The sequence below is a fragment of the Natrix helvetica genome, assembly GCF_964273705.1.
Source record: "Natrix helvetica genome assembly, chromosome: 2".
In the NCBI taxonomy this organism is placed as follows: domain Eukaryota; kingdom Metazoa; phylum Chordata; class Lepidosauria; order Squamata; family Natricidae; genus Natrix; species Natrix helvetica.
Window position 1 is genome coordinate 236,893,491 of NC_138552.1, and position 14,270 is coordinate 236,907,760.

General features: G+C 35.7%; 1 protein-coding gene and 1 pseudogene across 2 annotated transcripts in view; one reads left to right on the plus strand and one right to left on the minus strand.

Annotated features, from left to right (window-relative positions):
- Positions 1 to 14,270, minus strand: part of ALK (ALK receptor tyrosine kinase) — a 680,353-nt gene that overhangs the window by 645,293 nt on the left and 20,790 nt on the right. The window lies entirely within an intron of this gene.
- On the plus strand, positions 7,883 to 8,372 carry LOC309385739 (proteasome activator complex subunit 2-like; annotated as a pseudogene). The gene has a single exon. The product of its transcript is annotated as a proteasome activator complex subunit 2-like (transcript).

Sequence of the window (14,270 nt, forward strand, 5' to 3'; positions counted from 1 at the left end):
AGAGCAGTTGTGAGTACAAGGCACAATGAATCTGAACATTGCAATCACATGGTAGAGGGTTTTGAATGAGATTGGCTACAAAAGAGAAAGAAAGAAAAAGACAGTGGCATTAAAGACAGGAATGCACCACAAGAAGCAGATTTTCACATTTTCTATCCTGGGAATGAAGCTCAATAACTTTATGGGAAGCCACAAAGCCTAGAGTTATTACCCTCTTCAGTGGAGCTGGAAATTGTATTGTGTCCTTTTTGCCTTCTGTAGGAAGACATTATATTACAGCAATGTACGACAATACTTCTCATTCCAGGTTGAAAGGAACAGATTGCAAGGTCTGCAAAAGTATAGCCAGTAAAGGAGAACTGTGGTCTTAATTACATTGTAACCTGCAGCAATTTGGACTTTTCATGCAGTAGCAGAAATGTGTGTGTAACTCCTAATTCCACTACACAGCAAAATTCATTAAAAGCAGAAGCCATGGTTGCAGAAGAATCCTAGAATGTTTCTACTTATTATATGACATCACAACATCTTAAAGTACAATACTTCTGTTTTGTTCTTGCGCTTTAATCATAAATACATGGAAGAGAAATTCCTGAGAAGATTCAGCCTTACTTGCACATTCAGTTATATTGTCTCTTCTGATTGGCAGCCACTTTCCAAAGTCTCAGTTTGAAAAAAAATCAGATATTGTTAATGAAAAGAGTATGGAAACCAGGGGCTATTCATATAAATTATGTACAGTACTTTATGCCAATTACCAAACAATCCTCTTTTGAGAGGAAAATAATCTATAATCCCAAATGATTTGCATTTTGAAATATTTTAAGGATGGAACAATCTATTCTCTCTTTACTGAGAAGCAGCTTGATAAAAATCAGTGGAAAGTATCTTCATTACCCAATTATCCAAGTCTATTAATAGCAATGACTGAGGTTAATCAGGTTGCATTTTATATCAGATGGAATGCTGGAATTGGAAATGTCTCCATTTACTAATATGTAATGGGCACATATAATGGTTGTAGTGGTTTGAATTCCACTGATTCCCAGAGCTTTTCATAGCTCTGTGGCACCTTCCCAAAACTTAGCTTCATTGACCCCAGTTTTCTCTCCAAATTAATTACATCCATTATCTTGCTTTTAGCCAGAGAAAACACAATCCCCAAAGACAAAATAACACTTTCCTCTCCTTTTAAAAACATGCCTGAGAGAAGAAACACAAACATCTGATGGGTTCCTCAGCATTTTCAGTATTCCTGAGGTTGGGTTTTTTCTTTCCTGTCACCTGCTAGTTTCTTTAGCCCTTTCCCTGTCTGACAATATTCCTCACAGCTTTTTTTCCAATAGTCTCTCAGGTTTTTATTCATTTATTTACTGTTTTCAACTCAGTGTTGATTCTTGGACATTGCCTGGAAAAGTCTCTGCAGTTTTCTTGGCAGTGGTTTGCCCTTGTTTCCTTCCTAGGGGTGAAAAGTATCTGGTCTAAAATCATCCAGCTGGTTTTGTACCTAAGGTGAGACTAGAACTCATGGTCTACCGATTTCCAGCCTGGTGCCTTTAACTATTACACATAAGTCTCTCTCTCTCTCAGACTGTATTGTAGTTATTCAAATTTCCTTATATATTTGAAACCAAATAAGTAAATGTAAGGCTATGCATCCAGTATAGCAATACATATAAAATAAGAAAAAAGAACCCATCATCAGATTTGACTGCAAGGCAAAAAGGTATATGAATCTATATCTTTTTCTATTCCCTTTCATTTTAATAACCCATAACATTTCTGTGAATTCTTATTCCTAAGGAGAAACACCTCTATACTCATCCCAGCATGATACCAATTAGAAATGGAGGAGACATGCATTTGGTTCACATATAAAGATACCTATTTTTATTGAACCTATGCACAAACTGTAAAGTGTCAAAATATCCACATTTCCTTAGTTTTGCAAAGCATTGCAAAAAGTTTTTAATACTAATACATTGGGAAAAGTGTTCATATAAATAGCATTTTACTAGGGAATACTACTTGCAAAGTTGTATTAAAATATGTAGAAGAAATTACAACTAGATGAATCAGCTTATAGACCAAAACAATTTTATGGTAAGACAAATTCCTTATAGTATAATTTAAATTGAGTGTGGGAAGCATAAAATCCTACCATCATTGTGATTTTGTGCACAGAATATGATACTTGATGCTTGAGGAGTATAAGCTTCTCATGGAAGAAAAAGGGAAAGATAGAGAAAGATTCATATAAAAAGCTGCTCTTTGAACAAGCTTGCATTTTGTTTTGTGCTTGTAGGAATTATTAAATTAGTAAAGAAAAAGAGGAAAATAAAACTATTACAAGCAGCAGCATCTGCAATGCAGCCTACATGGGTATGATAGCAGTCACAGCAGTGTGATAAAAGCTCCATCTTTTAGTATATGTTTGTGCAACATCAGTATATGGACAAAAAATGTGGGGCTTGGGTTATGCTGTCACAATTACCAACTTACCTATTTTGATCCCCCTGAAGATGCCACTGATTACAAGATATTTACTTCTTTGTCCTTTATGGAGATATGAAAACTGGTAACAGGACAAGGAAAAAACAATATCTTAGGCTGATAATGTTTGTAAACAGCCAAGACAGATGCCTCCCTAATTCCCAAGACTATTGAAGACAATCAGACGTGCAAGGTTCTATTATTACAGCCAATCTCAATAAAAGTATTTTAACCTTCCCGTAAACTTTATTCCTTGATCTGATTTATCTAGTGGGGCTGGCATATGTTCCTTACTTTAAATATGGAGAATATTAGATGTCAAGCAAAGATAATCTTTTTCTTCTATCATTTCTATACTCAATCCTAACCATAGAACATAGTGTGGTTTTGTTATGATACATTGCATGAAGAATACAAAACTCTTTTCTATGAGTATAAAATCTGTTGCTTTATAGGTATTATAGAATTGTAGCTTGTGCTATTTTTTTCCATTAATCATTCTGGCTAAAGCTATTGGAGTTCAATAGAACCTAGGCTAGAGAGATTGCTCAGTCTGGTACTTTCCTTTCCTCAAAGGTAGTCTTTGACACAGGTAGCTGATGAATCATAATTATTTGTGGAATACACATAATTGGGTTATATTTACCTAAGCTGATTGGACACAGAGTATTCTGAACCAACCAAGGTTGCTGAATCATTTCTGTATTTTTCTAGCTTGATAACTCTATGGCTGTGACCCTGCTTCAGGATTTTTGAAAATGAAAAATAAAACACTGCAGTGTGCAAACAAATCATATACCAAAAATGATCAGCATTAGTCTAATATTTTAAATGGCTATTTATTTCTCTGAACTAGTTCATCAATTTCAGCAATCTTTTTCTTTTCCTTTCTGCTACTGAGGCTTGTTTCTTCAGGGCTCTGGAGTTCATCTATCAGAAATCAAATGTTTCCAGAATTGTCATTTCCTTATTGAGAGCCACAAGTTAACAGCCCATTACATGACTGCTGTACTCTTTTCACTCAATGATTTGTCATACATTTATAATCAAAGAGGAAGCAGAGCATGATAGTTTTCCTTAGGCAAGTATTTTCATAAAAAAATGAAATAATACAAAAATGTATTTTTCTTGTCACCTTGGTACTACTTAGACAAGCAATGATTATAATACTACCAAACAGGAGAAATATATTATACCATCAAAATGCTCACCATATCTGCCACCCCTCTCATCCACTCATAGATAAAATTATTACCTACAGATGCAAAGGAAACCAATTTTAGTGTTTAAATTGCTAAAAGCAGCAAAAATTTTATCGGAGATTATTCCAGGCATTGTAGATTACATGAAGTATTGGGAAAACAGCTGGACTACTCACATCTGACCTGTTTTTGTAATTACAGATGAAGTGCAAACAGAGAAGTGAATTCACATAATTACTCACAAGGAAGCATGCAGCACAGTTTTACATCTCCCTCCAGCAAAAATGCTTGAACGGCTCTTTATAGAAACATTTGGAAAAATAAAATGCATTAACAAAAGCATGCATTTTTTTAAACCTCTTCCTCTAGTGGCTGACCAGGACATTTATAGTTAAATCTAGATTAAACTGAATATTGTATAAAAACTTGCTCAGAAGATCAATCCCATAAAAATCAGGGAAGCAGAAAAAATGAATATTGACATTTTCTACATTGTTCAGTGAATGTAGCAAAAGAGGATAAGATATGAGATTCAGTTGGAGTGAACAAGATTGATAAATGAATTGATTAAGCAAATTATTTCTCAAATAAATAAACATTAGCAAGTAAGTTTTATTATTTTCAACCCAACAGAATGTTTGGAAAAAAAATCAAGGGAATAAGGACTCTGTCTTATCTGTCTATCTATTTATCAATAACAAGCTGAAGAAACAGGACCAAATTTGGTGTGGCAGAAAAAAAAGACAAACAAAAAGGATAAAGTTAATTCTCAAATAATCATGAGGTTTGAAGATTCCTCACAATTCAGACTGATATGGGTGTGCTTATGACTTCTTCCATTTTCAACTTACATTTTGCAAAAGGCAGAGACATAAATGCCGACCAGATTTCAAATGAGTCAAGTTTAATGATTTCTTTCTAAAATATATAGATCACAGCAGTCAAGACTATAAACAATATTTGAAGAAAGCTATATATCTACTTTATTTAATAATAGAAAATCTTATTAAAGTTATATAAAACTGTTGTACTATGACAGGTTCCCTTGAAAGTCTTAACTACCATGTCCAGAACAGGATGAATTACTTCATATTCTAAAAAAAAAACATTTACTTTGCCAGAAAAGTATCACATATTGAACTTGTACTTTGATGTATTCTGAAGAAAAAAATGGCACAGTCGTGTATTCCCTAATGTTCTTTCTCCTAGAACTAAGGTTTTGCAATAACTATGAATTAGTTGACCATTGGTGGTGGTCAAAAGTAAAAGAAGTCTTTGTGAATACAATTATTCCAACAAATATCAAATTATTTAGTTACTTTAGTGTTGTGGCCCAGCAGGATCCGGTTGAGCTGCTGATAGACTCGGATAGCGAGGAACCATATGAGTCTGCCCTGGATGATGTGGAGGACCCTGTGCAGGGTTCAGACTCAGAACAGAGACCAGAGAGGCTGGTTGGCCACCAGGAGGCATGGAGCAGTGGGGAGGATCAAAGGCAGTTTGTCCCTGATGCTAGATTGAGAAGGGCTGAGAAACGGAAGCAGCAACTCCATAGACAGACTCACAGGAGATGATTAAGCACAGATGGTTGTGGATTGGCCCCTCCCAAGAGAGATTATAGGTGAGGCACTGGGAGGGGACATTTGCAGGAAATAACCGTTCGAATTAGTAGTTAAGAAAATCTATCTGTGTATTCTAGCCGTGTCTGTTCGTTTGGACTATCTGCATTGCCTCATTTGAATTATCTGGGTTGCTGCAGGCCTAATCTATTGAAGGTGAGTTGTTTGGGCCCTCAGCCAAAGGATTCGTTATCTCAGTAATTAAACGGTGGCAAACAGCCAAGCCTGTGTTCTGGTTTATTCACAGACATGTGGGAGGGGGTGTCAGAACACTTTGCTATCTATATTTCCTAATAAATATAAATCAAGCCATCAAAATAATAGTGAAAAAAAATTCTATCACTAACATTTTGGAAGTGTGTTCCAATATTTGGACATTTTAAATTTAGCACATTAATACCACTTACTTTAGACACGACAACTAGACACAAGAATAGGTGTTTTTTCCTGAATGCCATCACTCTACTAAACAAATAATTCCCTCAACACTGTCAATCTATTCACTAAGGCTGCATTACTATTATTATTAGTCTTCTCATCATTCCTATCACCCATCACCTCCTACTTATGGCTGCATGACTGTAACTTTGTTGCTTGTATCCTTACAATTTATATTGATATTGTTTCCTGATTGCTTATTTGTACCCTATGATTATCATTAAGTGTTGTACCTTATGATTCTTGATGAATGTATCTTGTATTTTTATGTACACTGAGAGCATTTGCACCAAAGACAAATTTCTTGTCTTTGCTGCATATCCAATCACATTTGGTGCACACCAAGTGAGCACACGAGCAAACCGGTAGGAACACTGGCTAGAGCCGACCACTGAAGTAAAGATTGCATGATTTCTTATTATTTAGGTTCTTGGTTAGAACCTAATCATTGGAAAATGGAAAATACCCAGGTGATATTTATTGAATGAACAGACAATAATAATGTTGCTTTAGTACTGGCTGTTATTTATATTGCAAAATATTGGAAAAGTAAAGAAAATCGTCTGTTGGCTCTATGGTAGTTTTTTTTTTTTTTAATGGGAAGTTGCACTGATTGCAAAATTAACATAACAAAGAATTAAAAAAAACAATGAAATTGGGCCATTATTTATTAGCTGTATACAGTAGACAATGTTTGATTAATGAATTACTTCCAGTTCAGTTTGGAGAGGCATGCAGTATCTTTAAAATGTTTGAAAGATTATAGGTATTTTCCAAATATGATTCTTTAGATTTGTTGGCTATTTTTTAGTATAATAATACTTTTTTATTCTATTTTTCCCCAAATAATAGCAACAAAAATAATAACTTGGTACCTTTCAGATTCCTACTCCCCCAATTCCTACTATGTTGGGTCATTGGGGACCATTCCTGAGAAGGATGAGCAATTAGCTATTATCCATCACAAGATTACAGAATAATAGCAGAAAATTTCTAAACAAAGGAAGTCCTTGTGTAAAATAGTAAAAATACTAGGGCCAGGTTCTTCTTATAAATTATCTATTTACTAATTTTAACTCTATTACTAATTTCAGATTTTCATTCCAATATATCAGGGCAAACAAAGACAGTTCAGAATCTTTCATTCTCACAACTTGAAACAGACTTGTTGCCTGCTATGATTGATACATACAGCTAATAAGGGACATGAGTAAGAAATATGTAAGTTGTATCTGGTCAATTACAGAAAAATATAAATGAGAACTTGTACCTGTCTAGTTTTGTTTGGATAAGACAAAGCATAGCAGCGTTATATCAACAAATCCACAGATGGCTTTTGGAAATCAATGAAGGTTAGAGAAAGTCAAGTGAAGTCAAATTTGATTTTACTTGTCCAATATTGCCTAAAATGAAAAAGTGAACATCATTTATTCAAGCACCTTATCACTTGCACTTCACAAAAGTTCATCATTTTTCACAAACTCATTTTGACCCTTTTACTCAACTAGCATTCTAACTGTCTGGCTGTTGAAGTATATTGGGACATAAATGAGTCCCTCTTATTTTTCACCTTTACAAGAGCCTTGACTGTCACCTCTGACTTTTACTTGAATGTTTATAAACTACTATAATACTTTGTTCAATCTTGCCAAGAGCACAGCTTGAAAAGGTCTCCAGTTGGCTAAAACTCCCGAGTTACCTTTTCTTCTTTAACAAATTTTAATTTGGTTTTCTTCTAGCCTATACTTCATTAAATCACTATTTGTGTATAATTTTCATTACATCACATATTTATTTTATCTATAATTTTATAAATGATATTATTGAAATGAATCTTGGATAGCGACACTTCTCACCGTACCAGCACCCGTTTGCTACATTTAAAACATTAAATTTATTCATACAATAAAATATAATTTGTGTCTCCATAAAATATACTTAATGCATTTAATCTTCCCATTTTTGTGAGCAGATGTTATTGGCTATAAGAAGTTGCAAAAAGAAATGCAGAGTCAAATGTGAGGTCCTTTTATACACTGTTCAAAATCTAAAGAACTGGACAGAAAAGCTCCTGAAGAGAATGTCTGTAAAATGTAGATAGAAGTGAGCAGATATTTACATATTTAAAATTCACTAAATATTCAAGATTTGACCACTCTTAAAGCTCCTTTGGAGATCCCTATTCCATACCCCCACCCACCCAAAGAAGACAAGATGGATACAGAAAAAGAGGAAAAGGAAGCTTCAAAATGTGAAATGCATTTTGGTCACAATCTGGATCCAGTTCATGATCCCCAAAATAGAGCATGGCAATGACTTCGGGGTGGTGGTTCAGGAGAAAGTGCTGGAAAGTATCACGGCTCTGAAGACCAAGGCTGAAGCTTTCCAAACTACCATTGCTAAATATTTTCTGGAGTGTGGAGATGCAGTTGCCAAGGCCTCCAAAGACACTCACTTGATGGATTACCAGTGTTTGGTTCACAAACATGACGAAGCCATTTACCAAGAAATGCAGATCATGTTGCTTGATATCAATGGATTTTATACTGAGCTGTACCGCATCCTAAGCAAAAACCTGGAGACCAATCCGAAGGGCAAAGAGAAGCTGTCCATGTACTAACAGGGGAAAAAACATTGAAGGGCAACAGGCAAGGAACCTGATTTTACTACCTTTTTTGTGGTAGTCATTAAGTAAACATAGCTGCTGTTAAATGAAAGGTATGGTGAGCCCATTGTTCATTATGGGGCAGTTTTTGCCAAACTGGAAATATAATTCAGTTTCCAGCAAAAACATCATAAATAACAGTCGCATGACCATGGAGTGCTGCAAACAGTCATAAATATGGGCAGTAGCCAAGCATCTTAAAAATGATCACTATGGGTGGACATTGAAACTTCAAATCTGGGTTATAATGAGCTTTTCGGGATCAGTAACTTCAAATAGTTCCTAAGTGACTGGTCATAAGTTAAGGATGCCTGCATTACCTTTTCCTTAGTTGCTCTCTTTTCTTAAATTTCTAATTTAAATACATGGATACTAATGTTAAAAAAATGAATACTACTAGTATCCTTTCAAGCAGTATTGCCCAATCTCTGTCCTCTTTTTAGCTTTGCTGGCTAAGAATGATGGATATTACAGTCTGGAGGAAAAGTTGTTGCAGTAAACAGATTCTGAGAACTACTGTTGGGGTGGAGGAATGAGAAACATGGAGAAGAAATCCACGATTCAAATAGCTTCTAGCTTCAACTAGTTTTTGGATCGCTTGTACAACTCTCAAGTAAAACTTGAAATTCATCAGTTTGAACAAGGGAAGAGATTTCAACTTGCCAGTGTAATGTGGCAAACTCTGCCTCTTCAAATCTGAACATTTCAGGATGGATTTGGCACTACTGAATATACTGTATATTTTCATATTAAGATGAAGAGTCTTGAAGTAGGCATACAGCCATTCTTTTTAATTTATCTTTGCTATCACTCCTGTCCAGAACCTGGCAGAGACTCACTTTTGGCAGTGCAGGAATCTTTCCTCAGCAATAGCTTTTTCACATGGGTCTTCTGCTCCAATTCTTTAGAAGATATTTCTCTGTTCATCCTTACCTTCATCGCCTCTTTTGCTTTATCTCCCACTACTGCCATCACTTAAGCTGTGCTTCTTCAAGATAAGGAATTCCACATCTGATTACCACCCTGCTTTTCTTATTGCTGGCAGCGCTACTGCTTACAATCTTGAAATATTTTTTTTGCATATTTGCTGACAGCTTTCATTATTATACCAGTCACTGCCACAGAATTAAAATTAGGAACCTATCCTATGATTCCTGAAGTTTGTTTCCTAGCTAAAACAAATGGTTCTTTATTTATCTATCAATCAGTTCAAAATTAGTACACTGTGAACCGTCATAATGCAGAATAATTTATATTATAAGCAATATTGTGATGGAAACTGCAGCAAAAGACCTTTTTAGTTTTCAACATTTGAATGGTAAATTATTTCTCCACATGCCTTTAGGGAAACAAAACTGCACACAAATTTCTAATGTAATAAAAAGTTTTAAACCTGATGCTTGCTTTGGTCTAGATCTAACATATACAGACAGAGACAGACAGACAGACAGACAGACAGACAGACAGACAGACGATGTCTGCTGTCCATCTTTCTGTTCGAGGGGGGGCATCACTAGCCCCAAATCTGTGAGTTTTATAACTGAGATTTCAAAACTAAACCACTTTGATCTTAGAATGGCATTTGAATGATAGCATTGCTTTTATGACATACATGATATTTTAAATTCTTATTTCAATTGCTATGTTTTGACTTAACTCTTTTATTCTAAGAGCATAAGGATATTCTAATCTATTCACAGAACAACTGTGTTAAATAAATTAGATGTAACTTGTTCATAGGCAGCTACTTAGAATCATGAGTAAATAAAAAAATTATTCAGGATGTCCAATTTACTTATCTATATTAATTGATATGAGTTTGCTATGTTATTATTTATTCATTCACTGCAGATTCAGAGACACAACTATGAATCTGTGTACAGATGGGAATTTCAACAACTGTGCCTGTGGTGCAGCTGGAACAATCTTGAACTGAACACACTCAAAACTGTAGAGGTGATCATATATTTTAGGAGTAGCCCTCTTATTCTACCAGCTCTTACAATGCTAGACAACACAATATCAACAGTAGAGACCTTCAGGTTTCTAGGTTCTCAAGACTTAAAATGAACACCTACCGTCAAAAATGTCATCAAAAAAGCAGAACAAAGAATGTTCTTCCTGTACCAATCCAGAAAACTCAGACTGCCCAAGGAGTTGATGATACAGTTCTACAAAGGAATTATTGAGTCTGTCACTGCAACCAAACAAGGCAGACACAGAGTTCAACGGATAGTTAGAACTGCAGAAAAAATAATTGCAACCAGCCTGCCTTCCATTGAGGACCTGTATACTGCACAAGACAGAAAGAGGGCTGTGAAAATATCTATAGACCCCTCACATCTTAGACATAATCTGTTTTAACTTCTTCTTTCAATGCTACAAGGCTTTCCACAACAAAACAGCCAGACACAAAGGCAGTCCTCCTCCCCCCCCTGCCCAAATACTATCACTCTGCTAAACAACTAATTCCCACAACACCATTTACTGTATGTCAAACTACCTAGGAAGGCTGTGTTACCTATTATCCTTTTCATCTTTTCATCTTTCCTATTACCTATTTTCTTAGCTTCTTATGACTATAACATTGTTGTTTGTATCTCATTATTTATGTTGGTTGTCTTTATTTAATATTCTATTATGATTTATGTTGTATGCTTATTTAGTATCCTATGACCATCACTGAGTTTGTATCTTATGATTTATCTTATGTATCTTATGATTTATGATTATTGTATTTTATGATTATGATCATGATTTATCACTTGTTGCTTGTATGTACACTAAGACACAAATTCCTTGTGTGTCTAATCACACTTGGCCAATAAAGAATTCTATTTTGAGAGCTCTTTGTACATGGTTAATGGCCATAAATTTTTGTACTCTAGAATGCAATATTAGATTCTATAGCATTCCATAGCAAATATGCAAATGTCATTATACATAACTAGTTATTTTGAACAGTGAAAGGGCATTTATTTAGAAAAACAAAACTCTGAATTCCCTAAAATAAAAGGTTTAATTATTCTGCCACATAGAACTCCTCCATCTATCCAAAACACCCTTGTGAAATAGGAATATATAATGACGGAAAAAAGTCATCAATAATTGCCAAAATAGACAAATCATATATGCTGGAATTGCCATGAAAGTTAAGGAACAATCTACCATGTATGTGTTTTGGGGGGGGGGTGTGTGCATATGGTGGACATGCAACCCCCAAAAAAAAATATTCTCCCCAAAAAGACATACCCAGTACTATTCAGAGAATTTTAGGCATTACATTTGAAATGAAGCCACTTTTTTAAATTAGTTATAATTCCAGAACATACCAGTAAAAATGCCATTCCTTATTAAGACGCTGTAGTACAGCTAATAAGAGCTAAATTTCCCCCAGAACAATTCATTCCAATAAACCTTGGCAAATTTGAGATGTGTGGTCTTCAATGGCCATCATTCCCCAGACAGTCAGAGTTGAAAATTATACGCCTTAAAGTTGCCAAGGTTGAAAACCCAGGTTTATTCTGCGTATATTTTAATCAATGGCTGCCTGTAGCCACTGTAGCATCAATTGTGTTCCATGCAAAGCAATATCCTGTTATACTTTTTATTGATGGAAAAGGTATGTGAAATATTTCTTTTAGGGAGAAGTATCAGAGAAAGGGGATCATTCCCATTTTCCTTCAATTGCATAGATTCCGTTTCTGTTGGAGGTAACAAATCCAACAAGACTAATTTTTTAGTGCCTTATGATCTACTGATCTAATTGGTAGTGATGGGGAGTTAAGGTTTAACTCTGTGTCCCATTGTGGTCTTTCACTCTGGCTGCTCTTTGTCCAAAGGATTACAAATCTTGCTTTCCAGGCACACACACCACAGAACCCATGCTATCTGAATATTTCATGGAAGGATATAGTTAGCTAGGTGTTAGTCTCTGCTTATTCCTAGCACGTATTTGCTGGAAATAAATCCCCTTTCTGTTATTGTTATGAAACCTGCTTCCTAATCCTTGCTCAGGTTAGATTCCTGCTCTCAGGAGAGAGAGTACACAAACCTACAAAACACTTCAACCACAATTAATGTCCTTCAATGTCTTTCTGACAAGCCTTTTCAGGATTAATATTAGTTAAATGGTTTTATTCTGCTTTTGTCTTTCAATCCACACACCTTTTAAATAACTATGCTATTGTCTTACTGTTTTTAAGCTACTGTTAATTTATTGCATTGTTCTGTCATAAAGCACCATCAGGTTTACAAGATGGAAGTGATACAGAAATAGGATTGTTTTGTAGGCTAGAAATCACAACTACTTCTCAAAAACAAAGGAACACAAAAGCTGCATACCAGAGTTGATGGGTGACAGTTATCTCATCCATTCTTGGCATAACAGTTATGCCTTTAGGCATAAAATATTTTCTACATGTTTGTTTATTTAAGGTCCCTCCTTGGGTTATGTTTTCTAAAGATATTTCTCTTTAGAATCTGTGTGTCAGCTGTTGTTTTGCAATCTTTCCCAAAACAAAACTTAAGTTATCTGAATTGGTAACAAAAGTCATTCACAAGACACTTTGCAGAATTCATATCTGCCCATAACAATCAATAAAGTGTTATTGATTCAGATTTTATAACTTAATGCTATTTTCATTATACTTCAAAATGAGAGGATTTTAAACCAGTAGTAGAAAAGTTTTCACAGTACTCACAAACCTTTATACATTCCAAGGACTGAAAAAAAATAAGAATAGAAAGATACAATGAATTTGTATGTGCTTAAGACTCATGTTTATATGTGCTTAAGAACATGTTTAACTTGGATGGGTGTCAACATTCTGCAGCATCAGCTTGGTAATTGGTGTTCTTCAAAACAGCTGATGGGATGTACACTGATTCATGAATGAGCCTGCATGTAGAAGTTTTATTCCATTGAAAAATATAATGTCTTATTTTTTAAAAATAAAAATGACTATATAGTAGTGATGTACTTTGAAAACAAGATAAGATTCTGATCTCAATCTGACAGTTAAACAAATAGCATGACATAGCATTGATGTCTGGAGCCCTAAAGAATGAGCTACCTTGGCTAATACTTAGCATCCTCTTTGCATATAACCACAAAATATTCTTCAGACAGAAGTTTGTCAAGTATAATACTATTCTCTTTGGGGGGAGGGACGGTTGGTTAAATGTTTTAATAACCCAAGTGCTTTTTCACATCTTTAGTTAATGGTTTGTAATATAATGCTTTGGGTTCAGTTCCAGAGAGGTGCTCCAAAGGTCATAGCGTTCTGGAGAAGCACCTGTCTGCAACTTCTTAAAGCAAAGTTTTTCCCCTCTTCCTGCGATCATAGGGTTACTTTATTTTTATTTGTGAAAAGTTTTTTTTTTCATCTTCCTAGGGTTGCTTTCATTGCCACACAAATACTGTTATTGCTCTAGGGCCGGGATGGTGAACCTAGGTGGCATGCAGCCCCCTTTCTGCAGGTATGCCAGTCATAGTCCCAGCCTGACTCAGCGTGCATACACATGCCTCCCGCCGGCCAGCTGGTCTTCGGGTCTCTGCCACACATGTGCAGGGCATTCACCGATCTCTGCAGTTTCCTCCCAGTGCTACTTTTCGTCCCCTGGTGCTCCCTAGTTTTCTCCTGCATTCCTGCTGCCCGTGCCTTCCCCGATCTCCACAGGTGTCATCCTTCGCATGTGCTTCTCCATGGCAAGAATGGAGGAGAAAGCCAGGGTGCACTGGGGAGAGAAACCAAGGAGTTCGCAAGCCCCCAGCCCTGCACCCCATTTTGGGCCTGAAAAGCCTCCTGCACCAACCCGGAAGCCAAAAACGGGGCACATGCACAGGGGGAC